At 39.1% G+C, this 19,844-nt stretch overlaps 1 protein-coding gene across 5 annotated transcripts in view; it reads left to right on the top strand.

Annotated features, from left to right (window-relative positions):
* LOC135219313 (MOB kinase activator-like 2) overlaps nucleotides 1–19,844 on the top strand; it is a 376,693-nt gene that overhangs the window by 288,627 nt on the left and 68,222 nt on the right. Inside the window, exon 1 of one of the 5 annotated variants that reach the window (XM_064255973.1) lies at nucleotides 13,934–14,004. The exons of the other annotated variants lie outside the window; for them this stretch is intronic. The gene's annotated coding sequence lies outside the window, so the exon portion shown is untranslated. Of the gene's footprint in view, nucleotides 1–13,933; nucleotides 14,005–19,844 lie in introns of those variants that run through there. 5 annotated transcript variants of the gene reach the window in all.

Here is a 19,844-nt window from a genome sequence, read left to right on the forward strand (position 1 = left end):
CTTCTGGCAACGATATACCTACTATAGCTCACTACCATGGCGTGGTTCAAGAATCGTTGGCCCTGGCTCATACAGCATTATAACGGGGTCACCGAGAGATGCATATATTTTCGATGGCCTGGGCTGTACCGAAAGCTTCGATTGCTCCGAAGAAACTTTGGCGCATTTTTTTACTTGTCTGTTTTGCAAACGATGAAAATCGAAGAGTTTTTTGAAGAAGGGCCGCGGTTGAAGTCTTGTGTTATGCAACTTGGCAGGACCGACTGTAATTCACTGGTTGAGTCCAAAGGTATCAAGGGTGATGCTGTTCGGTGCCAGTGGATTGACGAAATTAATGGGGGAGGCTCTTGGCCCTCGCATACCCGAGATGTAGCTGTGATTGTGTCAAAAGGTTACGCAAACTTTGAGATAGGCAAGGAGTCCTTTTGTGGGAGACCGTTCACGGCACGGTTCTAAATTATACATTGTTGAGGGTTCTTTTTTTTATTCTCCAGTTTTCTTGTTTTGGCATTTGTCCATTGGATTTTTGTTAGCACTACGTGTGTGTTAGATTTTTCTTTACCTTGGGCTGCTAAGGCGAAGTTTCCTGAAGTACTTTGTAGCTTCAACGATATGATGACCTCTGATCCTTGTTGATGGTGATACCAGCTCCCGTGAAAGAGGCGTGTCCCTGCAATCTTGGAGTCGGCCTTCACTCCTGAAGTGATTCGTTTGTATTACATTTACAAACAAATGAGTTTCCTCATATTAGCAGTGATGACTCGGACATCGTCGGATGGTCTCTTATGTGTCACTTTTTCAGTTTTTTCAATGTCACAATTGATCGCTGATCTCTTTTTCCTGCCGAGAGCAACCGGATTCACTGAACAGCAAGATGCCCAATACGCAGTCAATGTTTAGCCTCCTCGCTGTCGAACTTCTCAGTTCCAGAGGTCCTTTGTCTCTCGCACCGCTGGACTGTGGAACGACCTCCTACAGGAATGTCGTCCAATTCGAAATTCAAGCGAAGTAATACGGTTCAACTTTCATTTTAATATTTCGCTTCCATTTTTATTTATTTATGATCTGGTTTTCAGATAACTGATCTCTTCTTTCAGTATTTCCCATCAATACCTTCTGTTACTTCTTTCGAATGAACTCCATCCTCTTTGGCAGTTTGAATTTTAAGTCGTTGGTCCCTTTGGTAGGCTTCTTCCATATGATTTGGGTTCATTTTCTGAACAACAACAACAACAACAACAACAACAACAACAACAACAACAACAACAACAACAATAATAATAATAATAATAATAATAACGTGGCGCCGTGGAGGAGTGGGTTAGGTCGTCAATGGACTTAAGTCAAGTTAAGCAACATTGGGGCTGGTCAGTCGTTGGATGGGTGACCGCTCTCCTCGGCGTTGATTCCTTGGGAAAGGAAAGGATCTTTACCATAATTTCCTCAGTCTACTCAGCTGTAAATGAGTACCTATCCCTGATGGGTAGGGTCCAGCTATGGGTTAAATAGCAAAACTCAGCAATGATGGAAAGAAATGAAGGAATAAACGACAACGACGTAAATGGAACCTCTGGCAACAGAGGAGCTTCGTCCGGCAACCAGGTATTCAACCCAATTGAAGGGGAAGACGGTCAGGTACTTGGAGGTCGTCATCCAGCAACTGATCACCACAACGACAGTCATCAACAGCCTGAGATTGGAGCTACAGAAGCAAAAAGGAAAAAATGGACAAGAGAAGAAAATAAGGAAATATGGAGATGCTATATCAGAAGCAACCCGACGGAGATAGGATATAGAAGAAGATTGGTCAACATCTGGAATGAGAGGAATAACACCCCCCAAACAGAGCAGAGGCTGCAGACCAAGTAAGAAACATAAAGAAAAAGAACTGGCTCTCCCCAACAGAAAGAGAGAACTGGAAAGGGAAATGTCACACGACAACGAATTACACGAAGACGAACTGAGAGACGATGCCACAGAAGACGACAGGGAGGATGAGGTATCAAACAACGACACACGAAGAAAACACCGACGAAGTAACAGAGAGGACGAATGGGTAGAAAAGATTAGACAATGGATGGAGCCAGATACAGATGAGAACAAAGATCCCCTCCATGAAAGCCTACAACACCAAGAAATTAAGGAGAAACAAGTGAGGTCAATGAAATAATGGGCATAATACACACCACCAGTATCACAGAAACAAATAACTTGGTATATGCAGGAGCAAAAGATTAGTAGCAGAACTGATGGGGACACGAACACCAACGCCACCAACACAACCAACCCAACAGAAACCAAAACAGCAACCTCCTTGGAAAAAGGCGCCTGGAAAAGCAAATCATGGTGATGAGATCTGACTTGAGGTAAACTGAAAGAGATGGCAGAAAAAAGGCTAAAGAAGCAAGAAACAAGGGAGGAACTGAACGAGAAATACAAAGTACACGAGAGGGGACTAAACAACACAATAGAAGATGTAAAACAGAGGCTTAAGGCCAAAGCACATAAGATCCACGGTACATGAACAGGAATAAGGGATCCAAACAGAACAAACTATTCGGAACCAACCAGAAAAAGACTATACAGCCAACTAAGAGGGGAAGACAACCACCCAGAAATTCCTGAAGCCGAACCAAGTAAGAGACTCTGGGAAAACATATGGAGCAACCCGGTATCACACAACAAACATGCAACATGGCTCCAGGAAGTCAAGGAAGAAGAAACAGGGAGAATAAAACAAAGATTCACAGATCACACAGACAGAACAGTCAGACACCAACTAAAGAAAATGCCCAAACTGAAAGCCCCAGGTTCCCCGATGAAGTCCCATGGATACTGGCTCAAAAAAACTTCAAGGCCCTACACCCACGAATAGCAGAACAACTCCAACATTGTATCACAAATCACCAAGCACCCAAATGGATGACCACAGGAAGAACATCCTTAGTACAAAAAGACAAGAGTAAGGGAAAATATAGCCAGTAACTACAGGCCTATCACCTGCCTACCAAAATAATGTGGAAGTTACTAACAGGTATCATCAGTGAAAGGCTATACAACTACCTAGAGGAGACAAACACCATCCCAACCAACAGAAAGGCTGCAGAAGGAAGTGTAGGGGCACAAAGGACCAGCTCCTATAGACAAAATGGTAATGAAGAACAGTAGGAGAAAGGAAAACCAATAAGTATGGCATGGATAGACTATAAGAAAGCCTTCGACATGATACCACACATGGCTGATAGAATGCCTGAAAATATATGGGGCAGAGGAAAATACCATCAGCTTCCTCAAAAATACAATGCGCAGCTGGAATACAATACTTACAAGCTCTGGAATATAGACTAGCAGAGGTTAATATCAGGAGAGGGATCTTCCAGGGCGACTCACTGTCCCCACTACTCTTCGTAGTAGCCATGATTCCCATGACAAAAGTACTACAGAAGATGGATGCCGGGTACCAACTCAAGAAAAGAGGCAACAGAATCAACCATCTGATGTTCATGGACGACATCAAGCTGTATGGTAAGAGCATCAAGGAAATAGATACCCTAATCCAGACTGTAAGGATTGTATCTGGGGACATCAGGATGGAGTTTGGAATAGAAAAATGCGCCTTAGTCAACATACAAAAAGGCAAAGTAACGAGAACTGAAGGGATAAAGCTACCAGATGGGAGCAACATCAAACACATAGATGAGACAGGATACAAATACCTGGGAATAATGGAAGGAGGGGATATAAAACACCAAGAGATGAAGGACACAATCAGGAAAGAATACATGCAGAGACTCAAGGCGATACTCAAGTCAAAACTCAATGGAGGAAATATGATAAAATCCATAAACACATGGGCAGTGCCAGTAATCAGATACAGCGCAGGAATAGTGGAATGGACGAAGGCAGAACTCCGCAGCATAGATCAGAAAACCAGGAAACATATGACAATACACTAAGCACTACACCCAAGAGCAAATACGGACAGACTATACATAACACGAAAGGAAGGAGGGAGAGGACTACTAAGTATAGAGGACTGCGTCAACATTGAGAACAGAGCACTGGGGCAATATCTGAAAACCAGTGAAGATGAGTGGCTAAAGAGTGCATGGGAAGAAGGACTAATAAAAGTAGACGAAGACCCAGAAATATACAGAGACAGGAGAATGACAGACAGAACAGAGGACTGGCACAACAAACCAATGCACAGACAATACATGAGACAGACTAAAGAACTAGCCAGCGATGACACATGGCAATGGCTACAGAGGGGAGAGCTAAAGAAGGAAACTGAAGGAATGATAACAGCGGCACAAGATCAGGCCCTAAGAACCAGATATATTCAAAGAACGATAGACGGAAATAACATATCTCCCATATGTAGGAAGTGCAATACGAAAAATGAAACCATAAACCACATAGCAAGCGAATGCCCGGCACTTGCACAGAACCAGTACAAAAAGAGGCATGATTCAGTGGCAAAAGCCCTCCACTGGAGCCTGTGCAAGAAACATCAGCTACCTTGCAGTAATAAGTGGTACGAGCACCAACCTGAGGGAGTGATAGAAAACGATCAGGCAAAGATCCTCTGGGACTATGGTATCAGAACGGATAGGGTGATACGTGCAAACAGACCAGGACGTGACGTTGATTGACAAAGTCAAGAAGAAGTATCACTCATTGATGTCGCAATACCATGGGACACCAGAGTTGAAGAGAAAGAGAGGGATGGATAAGTATCAAGATCTGAAAATAGAAATAAGAAGGATATGGGATATGCCAGTGGAAATCGTACCCATAATCATAGGAGCACTAGGCACGATCCCAAGATCCCTGAAAAGGAATCTAGAAAAAGTAGAGGCTGAAGTAGCTCCAGGACTCATGCAGAAGAGTGTGATCCTAGAAACGGCACACACAGTAAGAAAAGTGATAGACTCCTAAGGAGGCAGGATGCAACCCGGAACCCCACACTATAAATACCACCCAGTCGAATTGGAGGACTGTGATAGAGCAAAAAAAAAAAAAAATAATAAATAATATAATATATTAATAATAATAATAATGTTCTAAGGGGTCCACAATAATACAAATGTTAAAAGTTCGTGTATAACTTCATATATATATATATATATATATATATATATATATATATATATATATATATATATATTATACACGAACTTTTGACATTTTTACTATGTGTACCCTTTAGAACATTGTATAAATTCTAGTGAAAGATAGTTTTTCCAAATAATAATAATAATAATGTGTTTATGTGACTGGGGTATAAAGACAAATAGTAATAAATCGGAGATACAATTAACCGTAAAAACTGTAATAGCTATGAAACTATGTTGAGGTCCGACTTTTTATTTATTTTCATTGGTCTCTTTATTCTCCTAGTAGTGGCCAAATGAGGTGTTGATTTTTAGTTTTTCTCTGACTTTTTTCATCTTATATCAAAGTAACATTTTTATTATGATGATCTCCTGCAGCTTTGTTGTTTGATTTATAGTAGCTTTAGAGTTCTAGACATATTATTATTATTATTATTATTATTATTATTATTATTATTATTATTATTATTATTATTATTATTATTATTATTATTATTCATAAAATAAAACCTATTCATATGCAACAAGCCCACCAGAGGGGCCACTGACTTGAAATTCAAGCTTCCAAAGAATATGTTATTATTATTATTATTATTATTATTATTATTATTATTATTATTATTATTATTATTCAGAAGATGAAGCATTTCCATATGGAACAAATCCACAATTGACTCGTAATAAAAGCTTCCGAAAACTATTAAGGGGTGCATTAGGAAGTAGTAAGAGGAGGTAATGGGAAATACAGAAAGAAGAGGCACCACTCATTAAAAAGGAAATATAAAATGACCAAATAAACAAATAGCAACGGTTGCTAATATCATGAATCGCTAATCCATCTAGAAATATTGAAATATAAGGAGTTTTCTTTCTGTTGTCTATTGTTAGTTCATTCTAAGCGTTAGTGGGAAGGCAACGTAGACATAAAAAAGCGTTTCGACACAATTCCCGGCTTTGGAACACCATCTCGCTGCTATTCTCGACTCGGCACATTCGCTCATTTCAGTGGTTAGATAACTGCTGATGATGACGTATGTCCCGCCTTTGCCTTCCTTGAACTTTGAGAGAGAGAGAGAGAGAGAGAGAGAGAGAGAGAGAGAGAGAGAGAGAGAGAGAGAGAGAGAATACACTATAACGTGTGACTTGTAGCTTTTCTTGTCACATGTCATGAGGTAAAGAGGGTCTCTCTCTCTCTCTCTCTCTCTCTCTCTCTCTCTCTCTCTCTCTCTCTCTCTCTCTCTCTCAGTTTTATAACCAACTGCATACACGGTAGTCAGTTGTCTCCCCGAAGATAAAGCAAATAATGTGGGAAACCGTTTGACTTGCCAGAGTATACGAGGGAAGAACCTCTCGATAATAATGGCTGATTCTGCCCGCATGATATCGTCCTCCTCACTCACCGTATCAACAGTACAGAAAAAGTAGGATAAACCCATCACGAACGGTGTCACAGTCCCCTTACAAGTGGTCTCCCATCTACTTCTGACTCGTTTTACCTCAGTTCCTTCGTCTGGTCGCTGATTGTAATTGTGTTGTTTCCGTCAGCTTGAGGACAGCAGGTGTAGTGTAGCCAACACTCGGTCTCACACCTGCTGTGTTGAAGAGGCCTCTCCAAGGGTCAACAGGTTTGATTGGCCCATTCTTGAATGAATAATCTATCCTTAATCTGTATTTACTGAACGGTGGAATTTTCACCTCTTCAAAAAGGCAATAAATGTGTATCTTGCCTTATGGAACTTGGGGCTTTCATGTCTGGCTGGATTTTCTTCTGTACGTCATGAAGAAAAAAAGAAAGAAAATGCCCTGACGTTCTCTGGTTACGTTTTAGAATTGTTGCAGAAAATGGGCGTTATTCCCTCGCAGGTGAAAATCTTAAGATTATAGTGAAATATGAAATTCATCCTTGGCGTTACAAAATACAAATGGGGTAGATTATTGTAAGGGAACTTAGATTTCTTTCATATTATTAACGTTAGGTAGTTAAAAGAGTTATAGGATTGATGAGCGTCAAAATAATTCCGCCTTATGAGATTAATCAGAATTAAGGTCAGTGCAAATGTCAGCTCACTAAAACACTTTAATATATATAATATATATATATATATATATATATTATATCTATATATATTAGCTATATATATATATAATATATTATATATTATATATTAATACCAGTATAGCTAGCGTGCAAATAGTCGTGGCGGAGAAGGAGTTGCTGGCAATGGGACCATCCTTTCTTTGAAGACATCTCGTGAATTTTGTAGTCTTGATGGGTACATATGCATGTGACCTAAGATGTATTTGTGAATTATTTACTATTTGTGAATACTTTACTATTCTTTAAAATTTATCGTTATGAAAAGAGAAATTGTATGAGGTTATAAAGTGAATGATGGAGCTCTGTTACTTGAATAATACATTGTCAAGTGTTCGTTATATCTTGGTACAATTTAGAAATTCTGTATTGCCATTGGTAATGAAATATGTATTTTAGAATTTAGATGCTGCCGTTATCAGAAAATGACATTACAAAAGGAACGTGGCAGCTAGACTATAGTCAATGGTGAAAAGGTTACCGTTTTCTGTGAGTGCTCTCTGCTAAGTTTTAGTCATAGAATATTGGGCCGCCTTAGTGGCTCTATGGTAGGGGGGACTTTTCTGATAGCAATCTTCGTGCGCACACGAATAAGACCTTCACTACTGTGTCGTAAGTTAAAGTACATTCCCTCGATGACGGCCTAATAATGAAGCTTAAAACTTACTTTGCCTCGAAGACGGCTTCAAATATGATTTTCAGTCGTCACCTGAGAGTTTGCTGTTCGAAATATATATATCTTTGTTGTGCGAATAGTGGTTTTATGGGCATTTTCTACTTCATACATCCGTACGTGACACGCATGCATACATACATACATACATACATATATACACTTGTGTGGGTGCTGGCATGTAAGCTGTCGTATGTTGATGTTTTTCATATAAGCAGCTTTTTCGTGCTGTCAGAGTTACTCATTAAAATAATTGAGAATAGGTCAAGGGTCAGTGCAGCGTGCAGCAGATAAGGAAAAGGGGATTTGAAATTTCGAGATGATGCGTTAAGATGTAGGATGTCGAGTCCTAGTGACGAACAGTGACTTCTAGATAACTGCAGGAATCTGTACAGTTTTACCTTTAAATGTATGTACATATACATAAATGTGGATTATCTTTTCTCCATTATTATTATTATTATTATTATTATTATTATTATTATTATTATTATTATTATTATTATTATTTATTGCTATGACAACTGCTCTACTATTAAGAATATCAATAGGAATTTTTCCCCTACGCTGCTGAAACCAGGACTTCTTAAACTCGGACTACAACTGGTGTTGCTTCCCGTTCCTAGCATTCCACTTTTTTCGTTAGATTTCTTTGCCTTTTTTTCTATGATCACCGAGATCAGCACTAAAAGTTTACCGTTAAAACACCTTTGTTAGATAGGCATAAATAAGCTCTTCGAGAACGCAAAATAGTATTTCATTTTTGGAAGCTCCTCGTATTTACTACGTTTTCGAATTTATGGAATCGCAGTTTAATTCTTTTCTGCCGCAAATGATACTATGTAGTTGCCTATGCATAAATATAGGACATTGCATGTTGGGAGACGTTGCTGTATATTGCGGCAGAGAGAAACACGGAAAACATTTATTATGCCGCATATAACAATTTTTTTTTATATCAGTCATGACGTTTCATAGCACGTTTTTTAGGTGGATCTGCACATGCGCGCTTGTGTGTGTGTGTGTGCGTTGGGTGGTGGCATTCATGCCTCTGACACAATCGATGTCGGTTCTTCTTACGTCAAACGTAGTGCAGCTGGTAACAGCTGTGTGTTTGTGTGTGTGTGTGTGTGTGTATGAGAGAGAGAGAGAGAGAGAGAGAGAGAGAGAGAGAGAGGAGAGAGAGAGGTGGGTATGGTGGCGTTTTCCATTTGCGGGGCTGTCTGAGTTTTGGTCGTAAGTTACGCTAACCGTAAAAGTTTCTTTAATATTAACCTCCCTCCGAGCAAACCTCTCTCTCTCTCTCTCTCTCTCTCTCTCTCTCTCTCTCTCTCTCTCTCTCTCTCCTCTCCCCTTCCGTTGCAGAAATCGCCCAGGACTGGATAAGACGCTAGCGAGGTGTGTATTCTGGGTAGGGCTATTTGAGCTGTTTCTTGGTTCACTTCTTAGTTTTCTTGGTTGCGAAGAAGCGTGAGATTTTTTTTTTTCTATACTTAGCAATGTCACCTTTCTGGAAGGTAATCGACATTATTCAGGTTCGTTGCGTAAATCAAAATGTCTCTCTGTTTGTGCTTTTCAGTTTTCGGTAAAAGAAAACTACTGTTCGGCTTTATCTGTCCGTCCGCACTTTTTTTTTTCTATCCTCTCTCAGATCTTAAAATCTCTCTTCTCTCTCTCTCTTCTCTCTCTCTCTCTCTCTCTCGTCTCTCTCTCTCTTCTCTCCCCTCTTCTCTCTCTCTCTCTTTATAATATATATATATGTTTGTATGTATGTATGTACGTACATACATACGTATGTATATAAATTGCCTGTATATGTGGCTAATGTCAATAGGTTAATCTTACTGTATCAAAGTAATGGGCCAGAAAAGCATAGCAAAAGTTTCGACAATTTCGACATGGAAATGGTGAAGGGTTGGTTTGATAAATGGTAAAGGTAACACTCTCTTCATGCTATTTTTGATTGTGTTGGAAGGCCACAGTCTCTTTAGTTTCTACTCCGCTGTTAGGATTTGAGTGATCTTTGTGTTCAGCGGAGAATTCGCAGAGTAACACAACCTGTCAGTTTCTGTGCGCCAAAATAATTTTAATGGATGAATTAGCCTTATTGCGTGGATTGTCTAATAGAATTGACCAATTTCGTTTTACTGAATTTTCATTTTGTAGAATTATGCTTTCGTTATTGATTTACCAAATAAAACCTCCACTTCATTGATTGAGTTGTCCACTTCGTGTTTGTGAAGTTCGACCCTGTCAGTATCATCCAATGTGGCCGCTGTGCACCTTGAGGGGTGACTGACCGTCACCATTTTTCATCTTGGGGTTTCATGAATGGTGAAGATAGGTGGATAGAATATAGAATTTAGGCCAAAGAAAAAGTGAAGGTCGTATGCTGCAATTTGTTTTAAATCTACTGTTAAAGTACTTCCGCCCTCTGATGGCTGACGGATCTCCATGTGATCCTTGACCACCGACCACACGAGATCTTCCACAATCTCAATATTATAGCCATGATGCCGGTCTTCACTAGCCATTTGTCACATTATATCTGGATTCTGCTGTTTGCAACATAGCTGCAAGCTGAATAAGGTCATGGTTATGTCTTTGAAGAAGTTGAACTGTGGACTTTTTGAAAGAAAGAAGGGATAGCTAGCGAAGGTAGGAATGAGTTGTTGGTTTTAGTTAGAAATAGCTGTTGTATTTGAAAATGTTAAAATGCTGCATATATTATTTATATATATATATATATATATATATATATATATATATATATATATATAATATACATATACATACATGCATACATACATACATACATACATACATACATACATACATACATACATACATACATACATACATACATACATACACCAAAATTATTAAAAGATGCAACTGCTGTTAAAAAAAAATATGAGGGGACGATAAATATACTTAAACCTATTTAGCGAATCGTTTTTTACAATATGGACTCTCCGTTTGAGTTCCTCTCTCGACATGACATGATCGCTAAAACCTCTTCGTGGACATGTTAAATCAGCCATATTGTTCGAAATGAAAAGCTTTATATGACAAGACATCAACAGTGAATCCTAGTTTGAGCTGCGCGCGCATGTTGTCCGAAGTCCTTGAGAGGTTCCTTCGAGAATCCTACAATATGTACAGTCAAGCCGAGGGGGTCACATCCTCCTGCGTCAAAGGAGAAGGAGAATCGATTTCTCATTATCAATTTTCTCATAAGGTCGTCTCATCCTCCCGCCATCTTCCTCCTCTTGCGTTCAGAGTTGTTCTACTTTTTCTCGTGTCTTTCAAATTGCAACTCTCTTAATTCCCTCCTCTTGACTTTGCATTTTGCTCTTCCGGCTTTATCCTCGCCACCATTTTTCTCTCAGTCTTCCTCTTCGTCTTTTGCCTTTTCAGGTTATGCCTATGTGCGTTTTGCTCATTGATTCCTACTTTTGCGTTTTTCATACTTTTTTATTTCATTTTTTTATGTTTTTGTTTTTCTGTTGGTTCTGATTTTAGTTTAATTTTTGGTTTTGTAATTTTTCCATTTCTGTTGGTTATAATTTTATTTTCCTTTTTAGTTTTTTTAGTTTTCTTTTTCTGTTGCTTCTAATTTCAGTTTCCTTTTTTATTTTTTCTCTTTCCACATTTTCATTGTCATATGTTGTTTCGTTATTTTTGTGCCATTTTCCTCTTTGTCCTTTGATATACTTTCGCTTAAAAATTGGGCAGCTGCCACAAAGGAGTACTCTCGGGACACATTATATTATTCCCTTTTCCCGATCCATTACTATTCCTGTTTTTAAAAAAAGAGTTTGGTGCCATTGTCGCGTCCCTGATCCTTGGGAGTTGGTGTTTGATCCAGTCTCATGAAAGCGAACGGAAAAAGGTCCCAGAGAAAAAGCGAAGATGTTTGTTGTGCCAAAGGCCTCCCCCTCTTCTGGTGTTTTTCTTCTGATAGATCTGGTCCTTATCTAGCCCTGGTGATAGACAAAAGCTGCACAAAGGCCGCTGGTTTCCCTCACTTTCCTTTCCCATTGTTGGAACTGTTTCCCTTTATTTTTACTCAGTGTAGGGTTATTATTATTATTATTTACTTTTAGAGCTACCTCACAATGTTATGTTCGTCTCTCTCTTGCTCCCAGACACACTATATAACGCTGCCTCCTGCTGTATTGCACTTCAGCATTTCATTTCGTTGGAAGAGGGTGATATACTTTGACTTTGGTCGCTTACCGTATGCTGCGACTCAAGTTCTCGAGTGCTAGGATGCGGAGAGAGTGAAGAAAATAGGGAAAGAAAATATGAAATTTCCCGTCTTTACCGATTGGAGTACCAACACTTAGCATCAAGTGTAAGAGCATACCAGTATATATTACATTCGTTTTCACCTCAACCCCCTTTAGTCCTGACTTTTAGGGAGGTCCTCCTGTATATAGGTGTTGTGCCGCGTAGCTACACATTTCTGCACCACTCTTAGCCTAAGTAGTGATGTCAAACGATAAGGATTTAGGTACCAAGGTGGACGTCTTGGCTGACATTTATTTTTAACTGGTGTTGCTCGTTTTTCCTCTCCTGTGTCAAGTTATACCTCTACTTCGTCTTTATTTTTGTAACTTTTGCACCTCCAAGAGAACTTGCAAATATTTGGATTTCTGGGACACCCGACACCCAGCTATGCTGTGATTATTCCTGAGTATATTCTTGACTTCACGGAGTCTGAATTGTCGCAAAAATGATTGAAACGCAAATCGAAGAAGGCTGAGTGGCCCTAATTTTGATGTTAGTCTGAAATGACTAACATCATCAAACCATGGCAGCCGATTAGCGACAAATTTTGTGGCAGCAACAGAAGTGACCCTTAAAGGCAATTGTCCTGAAGTTTAGTTTCTCGGGTTTGCGTGCATGTTCATCGTTCGGTGAACAGCTGAAAAGGTGTTTCTGTTGTTGCAGATGCAACGTTCGTGTCTGGCTTGGAATGTTTTTATAATGTCTTGAGAACTCGGTTATGTAAGTATATCTAGGGTCACGCAGGGAAGTCCGTCTATGTAAGGAACAAGCCAAGTCATGAGTGCGCGTGCGCACTACGTGGGGATGAGACGAATCTCCCCCAATGGCTGAATTTGTTGACACCGTTGCCTTGGTAACCAACCCTGCCACGCTAATTCTAGCAGCCAGATCGGCAACAACAATCTTTCAGCCGTAATTATCCCCATCGGCCGTTTCCTGTATTCCGAGAGAAGACCTTAGAGACCCTGACCTGTAAAATGGTTGTTTCTTGTTATGCCCTCCATGGGTGCATCATTACCCCAGCTGTAATTTTAGACGGCGTTATTCTAGGTAGTAGGGCTCTCGTGGAGAGTAAAGGAGGAGAAGGAGGAGGAAGAAGCCGCTGCTGCAGTCAGCTGATCCGAAGGGTCGGGTGGGTTGAACTTGAAGGAGATGGAAGGGAGAGAGAAAAAAACCTAAGAGACTTTAGAGGCTAAAGGGTAAGGACGAGACAGAAGTGGGGGATGTTGTAGAGGGGGGGGGTCAAGTCTTGAGGGAGGGGGTTATTTCACTTCAGGCAAGTTATAATCAATAAGTTGTTTCTTATTGTTACTGTTTCCTGTCAAATAGACCTCCAGTCTCAGCGTATAAACAATGTTGTCACGGGATTTTCATCGCTGCTGTCACAATGGAATGTTGGAGAGGAAAAAGTGGAGAACACCGTCTGTTTACCCACACCCTTGGTAACTTGGCGTAAAAGGAAGGCCTGCGCAATATAGATAGATATTTGTTTGTGCATTACCTTCTCCTCGCTCGAAAGATCATCGTAAGGGAAATGAACGGGAAATCGGCTCAACATACCCTCATACGGACTGTCGCGCCGTCGAAAAAGTCATGGTACTTTGCAAGTGGGCTGTGTTGCTGGTGGTGAAGAAGAAGGTGTTGCATGATAGTCTTTTTGATGGTGGTGGTGTTTGCGGTGGGGAGGAGGAAAGGAGGAGGGGAAGGGGAAGGAAGGAAGGAAAGGGAAGTCAGTGACTGGTCAGTAGTAGTAGTCAGTGTGCGGTTGTCCTCCCGTGTGGAAAGAACGCTGGAGCTACAGCTAACCGGTCGCCCCCTTAAGGGTTGGTTGGATTGGGTTGGCCGTCGTTGGTCGTGCGAACACACACACTCCTTTGACACTTTTACATACACAGATTTTTAATTCGTGTTTCACTTTGAGTTTGAGCTCGTTATTCATTATTATTATTATTATAATTATTATTATTATTATTATATTACCCCTCCCTTTCCCCTACCACGGCCGCGTGTGAAGGAGCTTCCGCTTTCTTCCTTCGTAGGACGTCTCTTGTCTCTTCACTTTCGTTCAATCTCTCCTCTGAACACGCCTTTTTTGGTACCATGCTCCGAGTGAATCGTAGTTTGCCTGCAACACCCATTCTCTCTCTCTCTCTCTCTCTCTCTCTCTCTCTCTCTCTCTCTCTCTCTCTCTCTACATATATAATTTATATATATATTGTATTTGTTTACATTTTTATGCTGTGTTCCAGCTTGGTTTCTCTAATTTACCAAAACCCTGTAGTTATTCATTTTACCGCAGGCTCTAACTTCTTTATTTCGTAGTTTCCCTATTACTTGCTTCCTTTCCCCCTCTCCACCTGCTTATGTCCCCCCTTCCCCTGTAGGTTCCCCAGGAGTCTAAATTAGAAGTGGGAAGTCACGAATTAACTATATATCTCAGCTGATGACGTCAAACTGTATTCTTTCGCCCTGCAGTGTAGTGGTGGGTTCCTACGGGGCTTCGGATCGAAGTAATTGTGTGTGTGTGTGTGTGTATATATATATATATATATATATATATATATATATATATATATATATATATATATATATATATATATATATATATATATATATATACACACACACACACACACACATTATACATTCGTGTGCAGTGAGTTATTTCTCTCATAATTTACGGATTTCTCGCGTGTTAATTTTTTTTCTTTTAGGTTTGTGCTTTTATTTGATTCCATCCACTTATTATTTTCGTTTAATTCAACCTTCTCCTCCCCCTTTTTTTATCTTGTAGTTTCTCAACTAATTGCAGATCTACAGTTCACATTTAGATCTACATTATTATTTTTTTTCATCCATTAACCACTTACACGAAGGGCGGGCTCACTCATGTTAGCCGGAGTGCTCCGATCAGTGTTTCGAAGCATATTGTGCCTTTCGAATACAAAGTATCGCCGTCTTGTTCTTCCTATCTCATCGCAGTGATTATTGTAATGGAAAGAAAGAACTTTGAAGTAAGGAACGAAAGGAACACATGACGAAATCGTATGGAACTGCATTGCAAGTGCCGAGAGCTGCGGATTATTTTATTTCAGTGGAAACAGTGACATCGAAGACCGATGCCAGTCAACTGATTGGTTACTCAACATGAACGTTTTATGATGTTGAAAATTACTCTTGAATTGAAAATTACAAATATATATAATATATATATATATATATATATATATATATATATATATATATATATATATATATACATATATATATATATATATATAAATTATACATATATATAAAATATGGGATTTCGCCAAAATCCGTTTTATTTCGTCCGATTTATGGCTGAGAATGACTTAGTCATTGGAACGTCAGTGTTGATTTCTTTGCCTTTTGTAGTTTTTTTTTCATTATTATATTATTTTAAACATAATTCTTTCTTTCGTTTTTTAATTTTTGGATAATCACCCTGAACATTTTGATAATATATATATATATATATATATATATATATATATATATATATATATATATATATAAATTTGATTGTTGTTGTGTATGATGCGGCTAATGGCGGAAGGTTCATCCGAGAATAAACAGTTAAAGTACCCATGGTTGTGACAGTGGCCATCGTGTTAATTGTTCTCTGTCGGGAACCCTTGCAGTCTGTTAATATATGTGCAATACGACTGATTCTGTTTGGGCTGTGCACTTCGAAATACTGACCGTATTGGGCGATTTTAATGAATTTAATTCCATTAACTGGATCCTTATTGTTAGTACGATACATGGATGGATTGATTCCGTCCGTAGTTCGAGAATATGGGTTAACATTCTCCGCCAGTATATGACGAAAGGTGAATGGTGGTTCGTTTTAAATAGAATGATCGTATATGAAATGAATTGACGAAGCCTTCGGTAATTTACATTTTACCAAGATTTTTTTCTAATATTATGTAGTGCTTTATTAGTGCGTTATTATATCCTTATCGTTGATGTGGAAAAAAGATATATAATAATAATAATAAGAAGAAGAAGAAGAAGAGGAGTAAGTGAAACGTGGGGTGCAATTTCCGTAGGCTATTGTGTTCGTGTGGTTTCCCAAACCAACGAAGCGTTGTATTTGGAGGGAAGGAGAAGGCTGGTGGTGGAGGGAATGACTTCATTGCTGTTGCGACGAGTTATTTCTGGACCAATTATGCCGGTAACGAGAAAGCCTTCCATTGGGGTAGGGGCGAGGAGGGGGAAGGGGGGGGGGGGCGAGAACTGGCGTAGAGGCCCAGGAAGGTGAGAAGGTGAAGGGCGGCTTCCAGTGTGGAACTTACTCGCGGGATACTGGAGAAAATATAATAATAATAATAATAATAATAATAATAATAATAGATTTAATTTCAGCTCAAGGCCTTATACATGGGATATACAGAGTAGAGACAGTAACACATAAGCTAGATATATATGGGATAACATGATAACAAAAGATAAATCGGAAATATCCACACAGTTGTTGAAGAAGTATAAAAGACTGTATCATATATGGTAATGACAGTGATGCTATTGAGAATAGAAGAGAAAAGTAATAAAAAAAATTTAAGAATAAGAAGAAACCGGATTACATACAATTAATTTCCAGCTAGGATGTGATCGATTGAATATGCAAATTTGAGTGTTCAGCTTTGAACTTCTTCGTACCTGAATGTTACTATAAGGTCTTCAAGGACGCATTTGACTGTATAAAGGAGGTGAAGGGAATACACTCGCAGGATCTTAGTATCATATTGAGGTTCCAACATGATTCTCCTGCACTGCCAATATCAGAGTCGTCATAACGATTGGTACCAAATCAGTAACCTGGAAAGTAGCTTACATATTATATTAATGCATCTCAAACTATTCATTTGCATTTCGTGCTGCAATATTAACGGAGCGACAGAAGCAATGGTTTATTGGTGATGTCTGCTTATTCAGTAAGGACTCAAATCATACGCATTAATTGTAGAAGGAAACCTTTGCTGTTGTTATTCAAAATGTATCCGACTTGAAAGGCCTGTGGCTTATAAAGCAAGCACCCCAAGAATGAGAGAGAGAGAGAGAGAGAGAGAGAGAGAGAGAGAGAGAGAGAGAGAGAGAGGAGATTGGAAAACAATAGGCAACTAGATAAGCAGTGTAATTTGTACTAACACCAGTTTCAGATGATGAGGAAGCCCGAAGCACACACAGTGCACAAGTGCCTTCCTGCTCGTTATAAATATCTTTCGTAGGAGAGCCTCAAAGTGTGGTTTTGGAAGTCGACGCGTGTGGTATAGCACTCAATCGTATTCAAGGTCGTTCGATTATGCCACTCCACTTCGATCGTCTCCACATTTAACTGTATGTATTTATAACTGATGGTTTCCGAGATGCAGACATTATTTATGAACAGGCGCTCACGTCTTAAATGGATGAATCGGCGTGCAGAAAACTTCCATGACATTAGCCTCTTCATATAAGTAAACTCTGAAGCAGGGATTCTTCATCTTTTGATGAATCTAGACCCCCAGTGAAGTGCCCAGTATGGTTCCATGCCCCCTTTGCTGAAGTCCACTTAACTCCTATTTGTTGACTATATAATTACTTAATATACTTAGTTTAATACATATAGTTGGACATAGAACATACAAGAAAATCAAAAGCATTTATAGTTTTATATAGCTATTTATTCACAAGTTATTCATAAAATGTACCCATGTATAGGGGAGACTGGGTCTAGTTGCTACAATTTTACTATTTTTACCTCTAATTTTATATCTAATGAAGGAAACTTAAGCAAATTTATGCTGTGAAAAGGTTATTATATGTGTTATCATACTCGTGGAACGAAAAGGTTATATACTTTTTTAATTCTTGTAATATAATAGAAAATACAAGAAAAACATTTTGTATATAACTTGCCCCATATGCGGGGCAAGTTGTTACAGTCCATGGGATATATTGTTACAAAATATAAAAAGAAGCACTTCCTTTAAAAGCCAAAGGAAATCAGTTAACACTTCATTGTACACAGGTCACATATATACATAATGAGCAATTTCATTTGTTCACCGTTCATAGTCCTAAACTTTGCATATGATGCATTGCACCCATTACTCCCATGAGGCTGTAGTTGGCCATTTCACCAATAATCTTCAATATTCTTTTTGCTTTTATTTCCACCAGACTTCACAAACCTTTTGTTATTCAGATTCCTTATACTGGTTTGACTCTTGAGCTTTTCCCTTGTGAATCCTCGTTGTGGTTCTGTGGTTTCATCTTCCTTTTCTGCATCTTTGTGCCTCCCTAGGGCTAGCCTTTTGAAAAGGTCGTAACTCCTCTGAGGGTTTGATATCTCCTGTAGGTCTTTGTTCCGGCTTTATAGAAGGAGGTGATTTGTATATGTAAGCCCTATCTAAACCATCCTTGCTTGTGCTTGTAACAGGTCTGGAATCATTTTCAAAGTCTTGATGTAATGGGGTGTTAGATGGTCTTGCGGAGGTTCACAGGTAGATATCATGTAGCCTATGCGAACGTCAGTAGACTGTAACGGGCTTTCATCATTTGGTTTGGTTTCATTACCTAGTTTTGTGGCTTCCACAGCTACAGGTGTATCCTATGGATTTTCTTTTGGACGACCAGATACAACTATATATTATTCGGGGTAAGTTGTTATTGACTAGAACCACTAGCCCCGAGCGAATTATTTTCCTTCTCATAAATTTTGCTATTCATTTGAATTATGGAAAAATGAATTCTAATCACATATGAAGCATAAAGACAGTTATTTTTAAAAGTCACATTATTTTCTGTGAACACGAGTTTCAATAAGATCTATGAAAATAATACGAAGGTAAAAATATTTACTCAGGGTATCCAAAAACGGGGTTTTGCTTGTAGTTTCCTAGACGGGTGATCAACGTGTTTTTCACTCAACGAGGATAATGCTGATACTGACGCCTAATCGTGTGAAGAACCTCGGCGCCAACTATTTCTATATGATGAAGATATTGACATTGTATCAACCTACCCCTGAATGCAACTAACTCCGGTCTCCCCTACATTAACACATTAAAATCAAATATATACAAATATCCAGAGATCAAGTTTCGTACCCCCCAGCATGTGGTTCTCCCAGCATGTGGTTCTCATACCCCCAAGGGATATGGATACCCCCTGTTAAGAACCCAACCCTGATCTAAAGGCTTATCAATCGCACGTCGAACGTCATTCACATAGGCTGCATCATTCGCCTCTTATCTTGCGAACACTCGGGTGCTGCTTCCTGCAGTTGATGACGTCACTTCCTCACCACCAAATCTGTCCTTTCACCTGTCCAGTATTTGCTACACCTTCCTCTTCTTTCACATTTCAACTCTGAGGCATTTCTCTCTCTTTTTTTATTTACCTACTAAATTCGTCCAGTCTTATGCGCCTTGTAAACAATGATTAATATCCGACCCTTTTCTTTCATTCGTTATTTCGTATCTATCGTTAACGCTTGATATATATATATATATATATATATATATATATATATATATATATATATATATATATATATATATATATATTTATATATATGCGTGTGTGTGTGTGTGTGTGTGGAAAGACGCTGCTTTTATTGAGCAGGAACTAAGGTCTTTCCATTGGGGAT

The sequence above is a fragment of the Macrobrachium nipponense genome, chromosome 1, assembly GCF_015104395.2.
Source record: "Macrobrachium nipponense isolate FS-2020 chromosome 1, ASM1510439v2, whole genome shotgun sequence".
In the NCBI taxonomy this organism is placed as follows: Eukaryota; Metazoa; Arthropoda; class Malacostraca; order Decapoda; family Palaemonidae; genus Macrobrachium; species Macrobrachium nipponense.